This window comes from Gorilla gorilla, chromosome 15, assembly GCF_029281585.2.
Source record: "Gorilla gorilla gorilla isolate KB3781 chromosome 15, NHGRI_mGorGor1-v2.1_pri, whole genome shotgun sequence".
Lineage (NCBI taxonomy): Eukaryota > Metazoa > Chordata > Mammalia > Primates > Hominidae > Gorilla > Gorilla gorilla.
In genome coordinates this window covers 80,168,377-80,182,128 of record NC_073239.2, presented here as the reverse complement: position 1 = coordinate 80,182,128, position 13,752 = coordinate 80,168,377, and the positions used below count along the sequence as shown (strand labels likewise).

At 41.6% G+C, this 13,752-nt stretch overlaps 1 protein-coding gene across 4 annotated transcripts in view; it reads right to left on the bottom strand.

Moving 5' to 3' along the window:
• Positions 1–13,752, bottom strand: part of RHOJ (ras homolog family member J) — an 89,016-nt gene that overhangs the window by 24,124 nt on the left and 51,140 nt on the right. The gene's annotated exons all lie outside the window — the stretch shown is intronic.

Below are 13,752 nucleotides of genomic sequence, written 5' to 3'. Positions count from 1 at the left end.
AACACAAGCTTCAATCAGGAGCCTTCACATTGTTTCCATGCCAGCATCTCCTTGGGCAGCAAGAAGAAGCATATGCCTCGCTCATGTACATTCTAAACCAAGTTGACAGCATAATTTCCAAATGAAAGGTAACCTTGGGCTGCAGTGATGGCAGATGGTCTGAGCCAAGTCCAAATTTCTCAACAGAGATGAATATTATTGGTGCCACCAGGACACTCTGTGGGCTACCCACTGATCCTTATTCGGCTCTAGAACACCAAGCTTCTGATGAAAAAGAATGCTGGGCCCCATTTTCATTAGATTATTGCCTTCTTTTCTTCAGTTTGAGACACCTTTCAGGGCACAGAATTGTGTAAGTAGCTTGTCTATTAGAAATCTCTCTGCTTGTATTTGTCTTTGAAATATTTATAAAACCCTAAAAACAAAGAATATTATCACACCTATTAATACATACTTTTATAGCCTATAAAGCAAGGCAAATAGTGAAATGAGAAGGGCTTAGTGTTCATTTTGAAAAGTTTTTTAAAATTAGATATTCCAGTGCTTTTGCACAATTGATTCATTATGATTTTGAACTTTAGTTGCAGAAGACGTTGTATGGGTTCAGTCTCACATACATAAAGGGCGCTTAGAGGGTGAAAAGTAGTGAGTTTGACTTAACTCAGTAGCTTACTACTTTGCCAAGGAATTGTGCCCTGAAAATGAGAAGGAAAACAGGGACAGCAACCACTCTGTACATGTCTGGAAATGAAAGTCTCAACTTGAAACTAAACTGAGATTGAACAGATTGAATGCAGGAGTAATAGAATTCTTTTCGTGAAAGGAAAGAGCAAATTTAAATTTCCAAAAAAAAATTGAATCGCTTTTTGGAAAAAGGAAATAAAATATGAAGAAAAGTGTGAGTTTTTTCTCTTGTCAAAATGTGCAAATTCAGTGTGAAGATGATTTTTGATTCCTCCTATCATTAGCTGTGCAGGAAATGAAAGATAAACTGAATAGCAATCTTTTATAACCATATCTCTAACAGCCAAATTCTCTAGCCTGCTGCTTAGAGTTGCTGATTCGGTATTGATTTTACTTTTATTTCTTTTCAGGTTCATGGGCTACATGTATACAAGGAACTTCTTAATGGCTCATTCTTTGAAAAGCAAAGCACTTGTTTAAAAGCGCTATGTCCCCAGACACTGGGAACTATTTTTCTAATCTACTCAGATCAACATGTGTTCAGCTTGATAACATGGCTGCAGCCACTCAGATGAGCTGTTAAATGTGTATTTTAAAATGGTAAACCCAGCTCCATCCACCCCGGTTACCATGCTGACAGAAGAAGGGCATTTAAATGTTTTCACTTCCTTTCACAAGTCAGGCTAGCAATAGGAATGGAGGTGAGGCTGTGTGGCCCAGAGCTCTTGTCCTGTTTAATTTTTCCTCTTCATGCACAATGGTAGAAGAGAGCCCAGTCAGATGTTTCTGGAATCTGCCTAAATAGTTTCTTCAATGACCAGTTCACTAACTTGTCATGGATTAGGCATGAAGGGAGACATCCAGCTATCACAGCATGGAACCTCAGGTGAGCCCAGTACATGCAGGTCAGGGGCAGCTGTTCCAGAGACCCCTTAGATTGTCTCATGACATGCAGGCCCGGGGCCATCTGTGGAGTGATTCCTAGAAGTCGAGTCAACCTCACTGCCCCACTGGGCACTGCAAATATTCCTAAGCAATGGCTCTGACCTATGTTATGGGAGCCCTGGAGTGCCTGTTCAGATAGTCCTTGCTTTCTCAGTCATTCTCTCCAGTCTGTTTTTCCTCGGGCCTCACCCTTTTCTCCTATGGCAGCTTTGATCCCTGGGAATTTCACCAGGCCTGAAGTGAGCACAGGAAGGTGAGGTGGTGGGCAGAGGGTCTGGACAAAGCTTTCTGTTTCCTCTGTTCTTTCCTTCTTCAAGAGTCTACCGGGTTCCTGGACTGAACTCAATGGTAGGAGCAGAAAGACCAGATTCAATTCTTCCTGCCATGGAGCATGGAGACAAGCGGTTTCCTGGCAAAGCATGGGCACTGTGCAGTGTGGCATGAGCTGTGTCAGGGGAAGTGTGAGGGGTGTGGGGGCCTGCGGCAGGGGCACTGCTGGCTGTGCATATGTCTGCACACACACACTGTGGAGCTGGATCAGAAAAGGCTTTCTGAGCAAAATATGAAAAGAGGAAGTCAAACTATCCTTCTTTGCTGACAATATGATTCTATACCTAGAAAACCATAAAGACTCTGCCAAAAGGCTCATAGAATTGATAAATGACTTCAGTAAAGGTTCAGGATACAAAAATCAATGTACAAAAATCAGTAGTATTTCTATACACCAATAACATTCAGGCTGAGAGACAAATCAAGAACACAATCCCATTTACAATAGCCACACAAAAATAAAATACCTACCTCTCTACAAGAAGAACTATAAAACACTGCTGGAAGAAATTATAGATGATACAAACAAATGGAAAAACATTCCATGCTCATGGATTGGAAGAATCAACACTGTTAGAATGGCCATACTGCCCAAAGCAATACAGATTCAACAGCCTTCCTATCAAACTACTGTAAACCAAAAACAAAATTCTAAGCACCCCAACTGACTGAATGGAACCCTCCTCTTGGTTAAGGGCATTCCAAAGTAAACCTGAAAAACTAGTTCAGGCTATGATGGGAAGGGGGGCTGGGTGGGACATGCCTCATCATACTCTCCTCCCTTTGGAATTTAGGCACAGCTGACCAGCATTAACATGAAAACAGAGGTCTTGTGACTGACAAAACAGACTCTGTAGTAATACGATACCAAATTGCAACCTGACTCTAGTATAGCATCACATGAAAGAGAACAAGCCTTGAAAGAAACCAAAGTATTTTCCCCTAAAATATCTTTGAGATATTTTGAAATGGCCTTGAAAAACTGTCTCTTGTCTACAATCCATAGAAAATTCCTTTTCCTTTCCATGCCTTTTCCTGATCCAGGAGAGATTTAACTAAGAGTCTGGCACTTTTAGGGTCTGATAAGAGATGCTTACCATTTGTTCTCTCTGAAGCCTGCTACCCAGAGGCTTCATCTATATAACTATCTACCTATATATTATATAGATAGGTTGCAGAACCTTGGTCTCTGCAACTCCCCTTATCTTAACTAGAAACATTTATTTCTGTTGACTTCAACTTTTCAGACAGAGCTTAACTCTTTCAACCAATTGCCAATCAGGAAATGTTTAAATCCACCTATGACTTGGAAGCCCTTGGCCTTTCCAGGCCTAACCAACGTACACCTTACATGTACTGATTTATGTCTCTGTAACTTCTGTCCCCCCCTAAAATGCATAAAATCAAGCTGTAACCAACCATCTTGGGGACATGTTCTCAGGACCTCCTGGGGCTGTGTCATGGGTCATGGTTTTTACATTTGGCTCAGAATAAATCTCTTCAAATATTTTACAAAGTTTGACTTTTTATCATTGATACTACCAATGTCATTTTTACAGAATTAGAAAATACTATTCTAAATTTCATGTGGAATCAAAAAAGAACCTGAATAGCTAAAGCGATTCTAAGCAAAAAGAACAAAGCCAAAGGTATTACATTACCCTACTTCAAACTATACTATATGGCTATAGTAAACAAAACAGTGTGGTACTGGTACAAAAACAGACACATAGACCAGTGGAACAAAATAGGGAACCCAGAAATAAAACTGCACACCCACAGCCATCTGATGTTTGATAAAGTTTACAAAAATAAGAGATAGAGAAAAGACACTCTACTCAATAAATGGTGCTGGGATAGCTGGCTAGCCATATGCAGAAGAATGAAACTGGACCCTTACCTTTCACCATATACAAAAGTTAAGATGAATTAAAGATTTAAATATAAGACCTCAAACTATCAGAATTCTAGAATAAAACCTAGGAAACACCATTTTGAACATTGGCCTTGAGAAAGATATTATGACTAGGTCCTCAAAAGCAATTGCAACCAAAACAAAAATGGACAAGTGGAACCTAATTAAACTCCAGATCTTCTGCACAGCAAAACAAAAACAAAACAAAACAAACTATCAACAGAGTAATCAGACAACCTATAGAATGGGAGCAAATATTCACAAACCACACATCCGACAGAGGTATAATATTCAGAATCTATAAGGAACTTAATTCAAGAAGCAAAAACCAAAAAACTTTTTAATAAAGACATGAACAGATACTTCTCAAAAGAAGATATACAAGTGGCCAACATGTTTATGAAAAAATGTTCCACATCACTAATCACCAGAGAAATGCAAATCAAAACTATAGTAAAATACCATCTCACACCAGTCAGAATGGCTATTATTGAAAAGTCAAAAAACAACTGATGCTGGTCAGACTGTGGAGAAAAGGGAAACCTTATACACTATTAGTGGAAATGTAAGTTAGTTCAGCCATCATGGAAAGCAGTTTGGATATTTCTCAAAGAACTTAAAACTACCATTTGACCTAGCAATCCCATTGCTGGGTATATATCCAAAAAAACCAAAGACCAAAAAACTGTTCTCCCAAAAAGACATATGCACTTGTATGTCCATTGTAGCACTATTCACAATAGCAAATACATGAAATCAATCCAGGTGTCCATCCAGGATGGATTGGATAAAGAAAGCCTTGTGCATATACCTCATGGAATACTATGTAGCCATAAAAAGAATAAAATCATGTTCTTTGTAGCAACATGGATGCAGCTGGAGGCCATTATCATAAGCTAATTAATGCAGAAACAGAAAACCAAATACTGCATGTTCTCATAAGTGGGAACTGAACATTGGGTACTCATGGACACAAAGATGGCAACAATAGACAGTGGGGACTACTAGAGGCGGGAGGGAGAAAGGGAAGGATGGGTTGAAAAACTAACTATTGGGTACTATGCTTACTACCTGGGTATGTAGTAAGCATAATACTCAGGTGATCAGTACTATCACACCCCAAACCTCAGCGTCATTCACGATACCCATGGAACAAACCTACAGATGTACTCCCTGAATCTAAAATAAAAGTTGAAATTAAAAAAAAAAAAGAAAAGGCTTTCTGGAGGAGGAGGTGTCTGAGCTGAGTTCCTGAGGATGGCCAAGAGCTACCCAGGGTGCACTGGGGGAGGAACAGCTGTGGTCCTGAGCTGCCCAGGGTGCACTGGGGAAGATGATGCCAAGAAGGTAGGCACACAGGGTGGAGCTGCCCTGGCTCACTAACTGAGCCTTCATTCTGATGGCTTTGTTAAGCTTTGAAGTCCTGAATTATTCTTTTCCTCAAAATGAGTAAAAGAGAAGGACTTAAAATAATTTCCTTGAGTTAAGGCAAAACGGTGGGGGAAGGGAGGATGCCATTATGGGTTTGGAAGCCATGTTGGATGCTCAGCTTTGCTGTGTAGTGACTGTCTAGTCTGTCTGTGTGTGGGGCCAGTACTGCTGGAGGAATCCTAAAAAGAGGGGGCAGAGCTTGTGCCCTTAACTTTTCATTTCCTCTTCTCTGCCCTTTTATTCTCCCGTTCTATCAGAAGGAAGATAAGTAGATCACACAGTTTATGCCAGAGGATGTCAAGGGACAGCCAGAGATAGATCAAATGTCAATCAAACATTGAGGGTTATACGGGTCATGGCTTCGTGAGTCCTTATCTTGGACTAGCAGTGGATGCCTTATTGCTTGCCAACCTGTGTCCTATGAGGCTTCTCAATTTGGAAATCAGTCAGTCACACCTGCACAGAAGGAAGGTATTGTCATAAAATGCTAATGGTAAACATAGTGAGGTTCAAAGAGCAGGATCTTTCAAGTCAGATAGTTCTGTATTTGAATCCTATCATTGCTATTCATCACTGTAATGACCTTGAGAAAGTCACCTACCATCTCTGAGCCCCTCTTTCCTTATCTATTAAAAATGGGGGATAACATCACCTACCAAAGAAAGTACTTGTGAGAAGGAAATTAAATGAGAAAATGCCTGGAACATAGTCTGATCTATGGTGGGTACTAAACGACTGTTATTTTTCCTCTTTCAGCAAATGCTTATTGAACCCATTCTAAGGACAAGGACTAGCCTGTCTTGCTCTCCACTGAATACTCAGTGCACATTAACTGGCACATGGTGTGATCTTAATATTTGTGAATTACTAGTCATTTTCTACCCTATAATAGGTATTTAGATCTGTCTGATATTCCCCACTGGACAGGAAGATCCTTGAGGGCAGAGTCTCCATGCCCAGTATACCCCAGAGTACACAGCCAGTTCCTGGCATACATAATAGATGCTGAATACACAGTGCAGATATACAGCACCAGGGGCAGAATAAAGTTCTTCAAAATGTATGGAGGGGCAGCTTGAAGCTCCTGGCAAGATTGGAACTGCTGGGAAGTGCCTCTAGCCAGCAAATCTGCCTGGCAGACAGTGGTCAGACTAAAATCTCAGATCACCTTCTATTCCTGGAGCTATTAGTGTTGCTTTCTGAGCTTAGAGAGGTTTTAAAGAGAGTAGGTCAAATGACCTGCTAATGGCTCAGAGGGTTCTCTCAATAAATTGTGAAAAGTTGTCAGTGACCTGTTAAGTATGTAAAATGAAGGTCTTTTCCCCCAAATCCATTAAACTCTTTACTCTCTTGTCTTTCTTCTTTGAGCGAATTGCAGTGGTTAATTTTGTGACTTGGTATGAGATGCTAATGAAGTCTAAGTCCTGATCTTGCTGTCTTGAGTTCCACCCAGAGAGAAAATAGCTCAGGTAGAACTTACGTCTACTTCCGTCAGCATTTCAGTTATCTCACAAAACAGTGTGTGTTCTGCAAATCTGGATGAGGAAGTGTCGTTCATGCCCTGTAAACCATCAAAGCCCCTTCCTCATTGGGTTGGCTGTCTCAGCTACCAAGAGTGGTCTTTTGAAGTCAATATGATGACTATAAGATGGCTTTCAAGAGAAATGTTGGAAATGTCAGGTCAGTTATAGGGACGCCTCCAAGTGCCGTTCAGTTGCTAGCACATAACCAGCTATCTGCATTATTATGTCTAGTGTACTGTGTTTGCTAGTTAGAATGAGGCACACCTGACTATGTGGTGTATGTAGTACCACAAAGCTGCTTTGTTGGAGGAAGAAACACTAGATTCTGGATATAGCAAGAAATATAATTTTAGGAAAGTTAAAAACACAGCTTTCATGCGAATATAGGATGAGCACATCAAAGATTTATTAACTCATTGGTGAGTGAACCAGTAAGATGGTAAATCTTGTTCAAAGAGCATTTTGAAGAACTAGGCATTTATAATATTTAAAAAGCAATGTTAGGCTAAGTGCAGTGGCTCATGCCTGTAATTGCAGCACTTTGGGAGGCTGAGGCAGGAGGATTGCTTAAGCTCAAGAGTTTGAGACCAGCCTGGGAAACAAAGTGAGACCCCATCTCTACAAAACATTAAAAAAAAAAAAAATTAGCTGGGCATGGTGGTGTGCATCAAGTAGCCCCAGCTACTTGGGAGGCTGAGGTGGGAGGATGGCTTGATCCCAGGAGATCAAGGTTGCAGTGAGCCATGTTTTTGGCACTTCACTCCAGAGCTTGGGTAACAGACTAAGACTCTGTCTCAAAAAAAAGGAAAAAAAAGAAAAAAGGCAATGTTAGCATAGGTGGTTAGGTTCAATAGAAAACTGATTACTGTCCTATAGAAAAGATAACTTTTGATGTTATCAAAAAGAAAGGTAAATATACTGGGAAAAATGGTTACAATATATGAAGGTCAAAGAAGATTGTATCTTTGATACATAAACAGGTTTTCTAATCAATAAGGATTAACCCAAAAGAAAAAAAGAAAGAATATAGACAATTTACAAAGAAATAAATATAAAGGGCAAATTAACATTGGAGTGAAAACAATTTAAATTAAAGAGAGATACAACCTTGGGTCATTCAAATTGGCAATGACGAAGAGAAGAAATACCCAGTGCTGGTGAATGTGGACACTTCACACTGCTGGAGAAAATGCAAATTTATGGATTAATCTTTTTGGAAAGCCATTTGGCAATATAGATCAAAGCCTAAACAGGAAACATCTTTTTCACATTTGACTCAGCAGTCTTATTTCTGCAGTGTATCCCCCATGACAGAATAAAAGCTAATGTAGTGTTGATATAAGTACTATCAGGTGTTTATATCAAGAGGGCATTTGGTAATTATGGTAAAAAAAACCTGTACATGTGTACAACAATGTGTATATGTAAGTCTATTCATCATCAAAGTGTTTATAGTAGCTAACAGTTGGAAACCATTTACACACTCAACAATCAGGGATTGGTCCTCAACAGTTACGGAGCAGCCTTAAGATGGAACCTTTTAAAAAATAATGGGGAATGTGGTAACATATTCAGGATATAATGTGCAGATAGCAGGAGATAAAGTTCTACATGTATATGTAAAATAACCACAGAAAACACTTTATTTTTTCCATTCTTTGCTATCATGAACATGTAAAACAGTTAGAAAAACTAGTATTTGGATGCTCAGCAATCATGGTTATTGTGCTGTTGTTGATGTATATACAGATTGTATTAAATGTCATTTAACTTACCTCCCATCACTTAAATTCTATCATTTCTCCTAGATTGACTCTCAGAAGCTTTCGTCTTAGGCTTATCCAGATTTATTTTAGGCCGTAGGACCAAGCTTATAATTTTACGAGTAGAACGTGTGATAAATAGGTCTGCTGCAGTGGAGGTTTATAAACTGTGTATTGCAGAGCAACTCATCTTTTTCAGAAAACTATGATGAACCACTAATGCTCTACCTATACTTGCTTTCCAAAGGTACCGAGAAAATATTGTGCATTTGAGAATGTGGGAATTTGCCAAAATGTATTAGTTGTAAACTGAAAGAAATATATGAGCTATAAAGACAACATAGTAAATTAGGTTCTAAATATAGCCCTTTATTGACAATGTCTAGGTATAGTGAGATAAACTAGCCAAGTGAATATTTAGTGTGTGTTTCTGCTCTCAATAACTTCTTTTCCAGATGATTACAATATAATTTGGAGACCATTAAGCTGTTTTTCTCTGTTTTCTACTTTGGTGCATGGTTGTCATCCTAAGATTATATTTACTTGCCTGTCTCTTTGTTATTCAGTCCTAGAATTTTATGTATTTGTGGTTTTTCCCTTTATTTATTTCATTTATCTTTTTCTAATATCGCCAGCCAGAATATGGGTTCTTTTTAGGTAACGAAACATAGGTTCTTTTCAAATAAAAATAACGTAGCCTTATTTTTTATTTCTTAATATATGTCAAGAAATATTCATGTCTGCTGATTCACATTTGATGGTTAATTAGGATTGGGGAGGATTATATGTATGATAATTTGAGATAAAACAGTGGTTGGATCCTTTCTGCAATAAGTATATGCAAGACCATCTTTCACTGTTACCTTTATTATTAAGTATGTTCTCAGAATTTGTATAAGGTAAGAAGTCTACCACTTCTCTGTCCTTGTTCACATATTTTTCCTAATTGTTTTCCTTCAAAGCACCTACAAATAAAAATATAATTTTTGGGATGCTTATCAGCAACATAAAGTGCATGGCTAGCTACTCCTCTTAAGGAGAGTTTCAAAGTTGGTGAAAGGATGCACTTTATGTTGACTCCTTTCAGAACCTATGTTACGCGTTGTCACTGAAAGATAGAAAGATGCCTTGTGCAGTATTTGGCTCCTGGGGTCAGTAGGTTCACTGGATTAGCAATCTGAGGATTCGAATTGTTATTCTTGGCTTTGCTGATGTGTTTCTGCCCAGTTTTAGGTAAGGTACAATTAATTCACTAGAATTTCTGTGCATTTAAAAGCATTTAAGGCCGAGGAGGGTGGATCATGAGGTCAGGAGTTTGAGACCAGCCTGGCCAACATGGCAAAATCCTGTCTCTACTAGAAATACAAAAATTAGCCAGGCATGGTGGCACGCACCTGTAATTCCAGCCACTTAGGAGGCTGAGGCAAGAGAATTGCTTGAACCTGGGAGGCGGAGGTTGCTGCGAGCCAAGATCATGCCACCGCACTCCAGCCTGGGTGACAGAGTGAGACTCCATCTCAAAACAAAACAAAGCATTTAAAAAATGCAACTCAAATATAAATGGGAACCATGTGGTACATTCTCATGGTGGCTTCACATACAAGGAAACACACAGTACCTGCAGCCAAAAATACTTGCAAACCATTCTGATCTCACCTGAAAGATAAAGACACCAGAGTGGATTCAAATCCTGAACCATAGCACTGCTTCTTAAAACCACCTTCTTCTCAGTACTTTGCATGGCCTGCCACAGCCTTGAAGCTTTGCTTCTACCCTCTTTAGTAGCATGCCTGTGTAAAGGGTTTAGTCTCCTTTCTGGCAACTCAGGAAAGCCCAGGGCATGGCTGCTACTCTCATACTCTCCTTTGGGCTGTTGGGGAGAGGGAAGCTGGGTGGCCAAGGGTGCTTTCTCTCCTCAGTCAAAGGAGGGGAAAATAGGAGGGGAATGATGATAAACTTTTATAATTTAATACTTTTTCTTGTAGTCCCATCATAGAACATTTATAATACTATATATATATATATATATATATTTTAAACAGTTCAAGGGGTTATTTGCTAAACTTTCTTATTATACTAACCTCATATCTTTCTCTTGGAACCTGTAGATGCTCAGCTGCGTAAAGTATGACACTGTCAAGGCTAGCATGGGTGGCTGAAACTGCAATCTCTATTAGACCAGAAGGTTAAAGGCTCCAGGATAGGAAAGGGAATTAGAAATATGATGATAGCCCTTTTTTTTTTTTTTTTTTTTTTTTGAGACAGAGTTTCACTCTTGTTGCCCAGGCTGGAGTGCAAATGGCGTGATCTTGGCTCACTGCAACCTCCACCTCCCGGGTTCAAGCGATTCTCCTGTCTCAGACTCCTGAGTAGCTGGGATTACAGGTGCCCGCCACTGAGCCCGGCTTATTTTTGGTATTTTTAGTAGAGATGGAGTTTCACCATGTTGGCTAGGCTGGTCTTGAACTCCTGACCTCAGGTGATCCACCCGCCTCGGCCTCGCGAATTGCTGGGATTACAGGTGTGAGCCAGATGATAGCCCTCTTGGAGTCAGTCACTAATGGGTTAGAGGCAAAATGAGGTTGTGCCAGGGAGCCCTGTGGATGAGGGGTTGAGACTTCCCCTGGATGGAGGGATGTGAAATCACCTCCCCTCCTCTGTCCTCGTGGAGTAAGGTATTCAGGACCTGGTGCGGGAGAAAGGCTGGGGAGGGGTGATATTCAGTGGCTTTGCCAGTAACTGCAGAGAAATGACAGCCTTGTGAAAAAAAAAATCAGAGGAGGGGAAAAAAGTCATATTTGCAGGGGAGAAGGATGGGGTGGGTGGGGAAGGAATATGGTGAGGAAGGAAGGAGGATGTAGGGAGCCGTGGGCTACTGTAACCTGAATCCATCTTTGAAAGCACCTCCTGAGAAGAAGGGGCTGGTGCTGGTTCAATCTGGTTTCCTAGGCTGTTCGGGCCTGGCTCACAGCTTCCACGGTATCTTCATTGTTGCCCTAACCTGACCTCGTTGCTCAGATAACTCTCTGACCTGTGGCCTCTCTCTGCTTCCATCAGTCTTGACCTACGACCCTTCATCTGGGAAAACCCAAATGAATTCTGGAGGATTGTTAAACTTCTTGTCTAAGCTGGCTCTGCCTGGAACGGCAACTCAGCCTGGGCTGGGCTTGGCTCTTGAGTGGATAGGGGTCAGGGATGCTGGGGACTGGGTCGGGGTGAGCTGGTAAAGAGACTCTTTTTTTTTTTTTTTTTTTTTTTTGGAGACAGTCTCACTGTGTCACCCAGGCTGGAGTACAGTGGTGCGATTTCATCTCACTGCAACCTCCAGCTCCTGGTTTTAAACAATTCTCCTGCCTCAGCCCCCTTAGTAGCTGGGACTACAGGCATGTGCCACCATGCCTGGCTAATTTTTTTTTTTTTTTTTTTTTTTGAGACAGAGTCACGCTCTATCACCCAGGCTGGAGTGCAGTGGTATAATCTTGGCTCACTGCAACTTCCACCTCCCGGGTTCAAGTGATTCTCCTGCCTCAGACTCCTGAGTAGCTGGGACTACAGGTGCATGCCACCATGCCTGGCTAATTTTTGTATTGTTAGTAGAGACAGAGTTTCACCATGTTGGTCAGGCTGGCCTCAAACTTCTGACCTCATGACCCGCCTGCCTCGACCTCCCAAAGTTTTGGGACTACAGGCGTGAGCCACTGCGCCTGGCCATTTTTTGGTATTTTTAGTAGAGACGGGGTTTCACCATGTTGGCCAGGCTAGTCTTAAACTCCCGACCTCATGATCCGCCTGCCTCGGCCTGCCAAAGTGTTAGGATTACAGGCGTGAGCTACTGCACCCAGCCGAGAGACCCTTGTCACTTTGGTCCAGCCTATTCTTTCCTGAGGGGACTGGTACATTACTGAGCCCTGCCCTCCAAGAAGGGACTGGCCAAGAGACAAAGGATGTTACAGAAGAGCCACGTGTGGGTATGATTGGGGTGAGCTGCAGTAGCATACTGACTACCTTCGCTGTCGCTCTGGCATCCCTATCTTGTGAAGCTTGCGCCTCTCCCTCCCCTCCAATCACAAATTTCTAATGAGGGCTACACAGTGGGACTGCGCACTCTGATCCACAAGCTCTTGCTTAAAGGACAAATGTCTAGCAGAGTATTTGGCCCACTCTAGGGATTCAACAGATGGATAATAAATAAAAGAATATTTTTAGTCACAGAGATCTGATGCCGGCCCCCAGTTGGCATATAGTGCAGGGAGTAAGTGACACAGGGATGAGCTATGGAAGCATGTGGTTCAGGAATAAAGGATAAACACGTGGCCAGGCATGGTAGCTCACACCTGTAATCCTGGTGCTTCAGAAGGCCAAAGCAGGAGGATCGCTTCTTGAGCCCAGGAATTCAAGAAGAGCCTGGGCAACTAGCATGACCTTGTCTCTACCAAAACAAACAAACAAACAAACAAAAAAAACGGTTAGCCAGGTGGCACACACCTGTACTCTTAGCGACTTGGGAGGCTAAGGCAGGAGTATTGCTTGAGCCCAGGAGTTGGAGACTGCAGTGAGCTACTACTGGGCCACTGCACTCCATGCACTCCAGCTTAGGCAACAGAGTGAGACCCTGTCTCTCAAAAAAGGTAAAAAAAAAAAGGATAAAGGTGCCATAATGATTTGCGAATGCCCCAGTGACACAGAATATCCTTCTGTTCATGGTAGAGTTGGCATTCTTGGTGAAGTCAAGGCCAGAGCCTCTTCTTAAGGCTGCAAGAAATGTGTGGCTCCAAAACAGAGATAGGAAAGCTCACACATGGGTTGGTGGCCCTTCAGTTGAGTGCGAGACAGGGCGGGAAGCAGGGCTGGAGCTGTTTTCTCCTCCTGCTGCCATCACAAGTGCATTTGAATCAGGAGCATGGAGTGGGGGAGGGTAAGGCTGGGGGGAGGTGGGGCTGGGTGGTGGTGGTGGTTCTTGTGAATGTGAAGGTTCTATTTCGGATGGTCTGGTGGGTCCTGAGAATCTATTTTTCTAATAAGCTTCTAGGTAGTGCCCTTGCTACTGGTCTGCAGACCACACTTCAAGAGACAAGGCTCTCATCCTTCCCTTAAACGTAGCTTCTCTGAGCCCCTAAGGTGGTTGACAGGTACGTATAAAGGGAGCAGCGTATTCCACAAA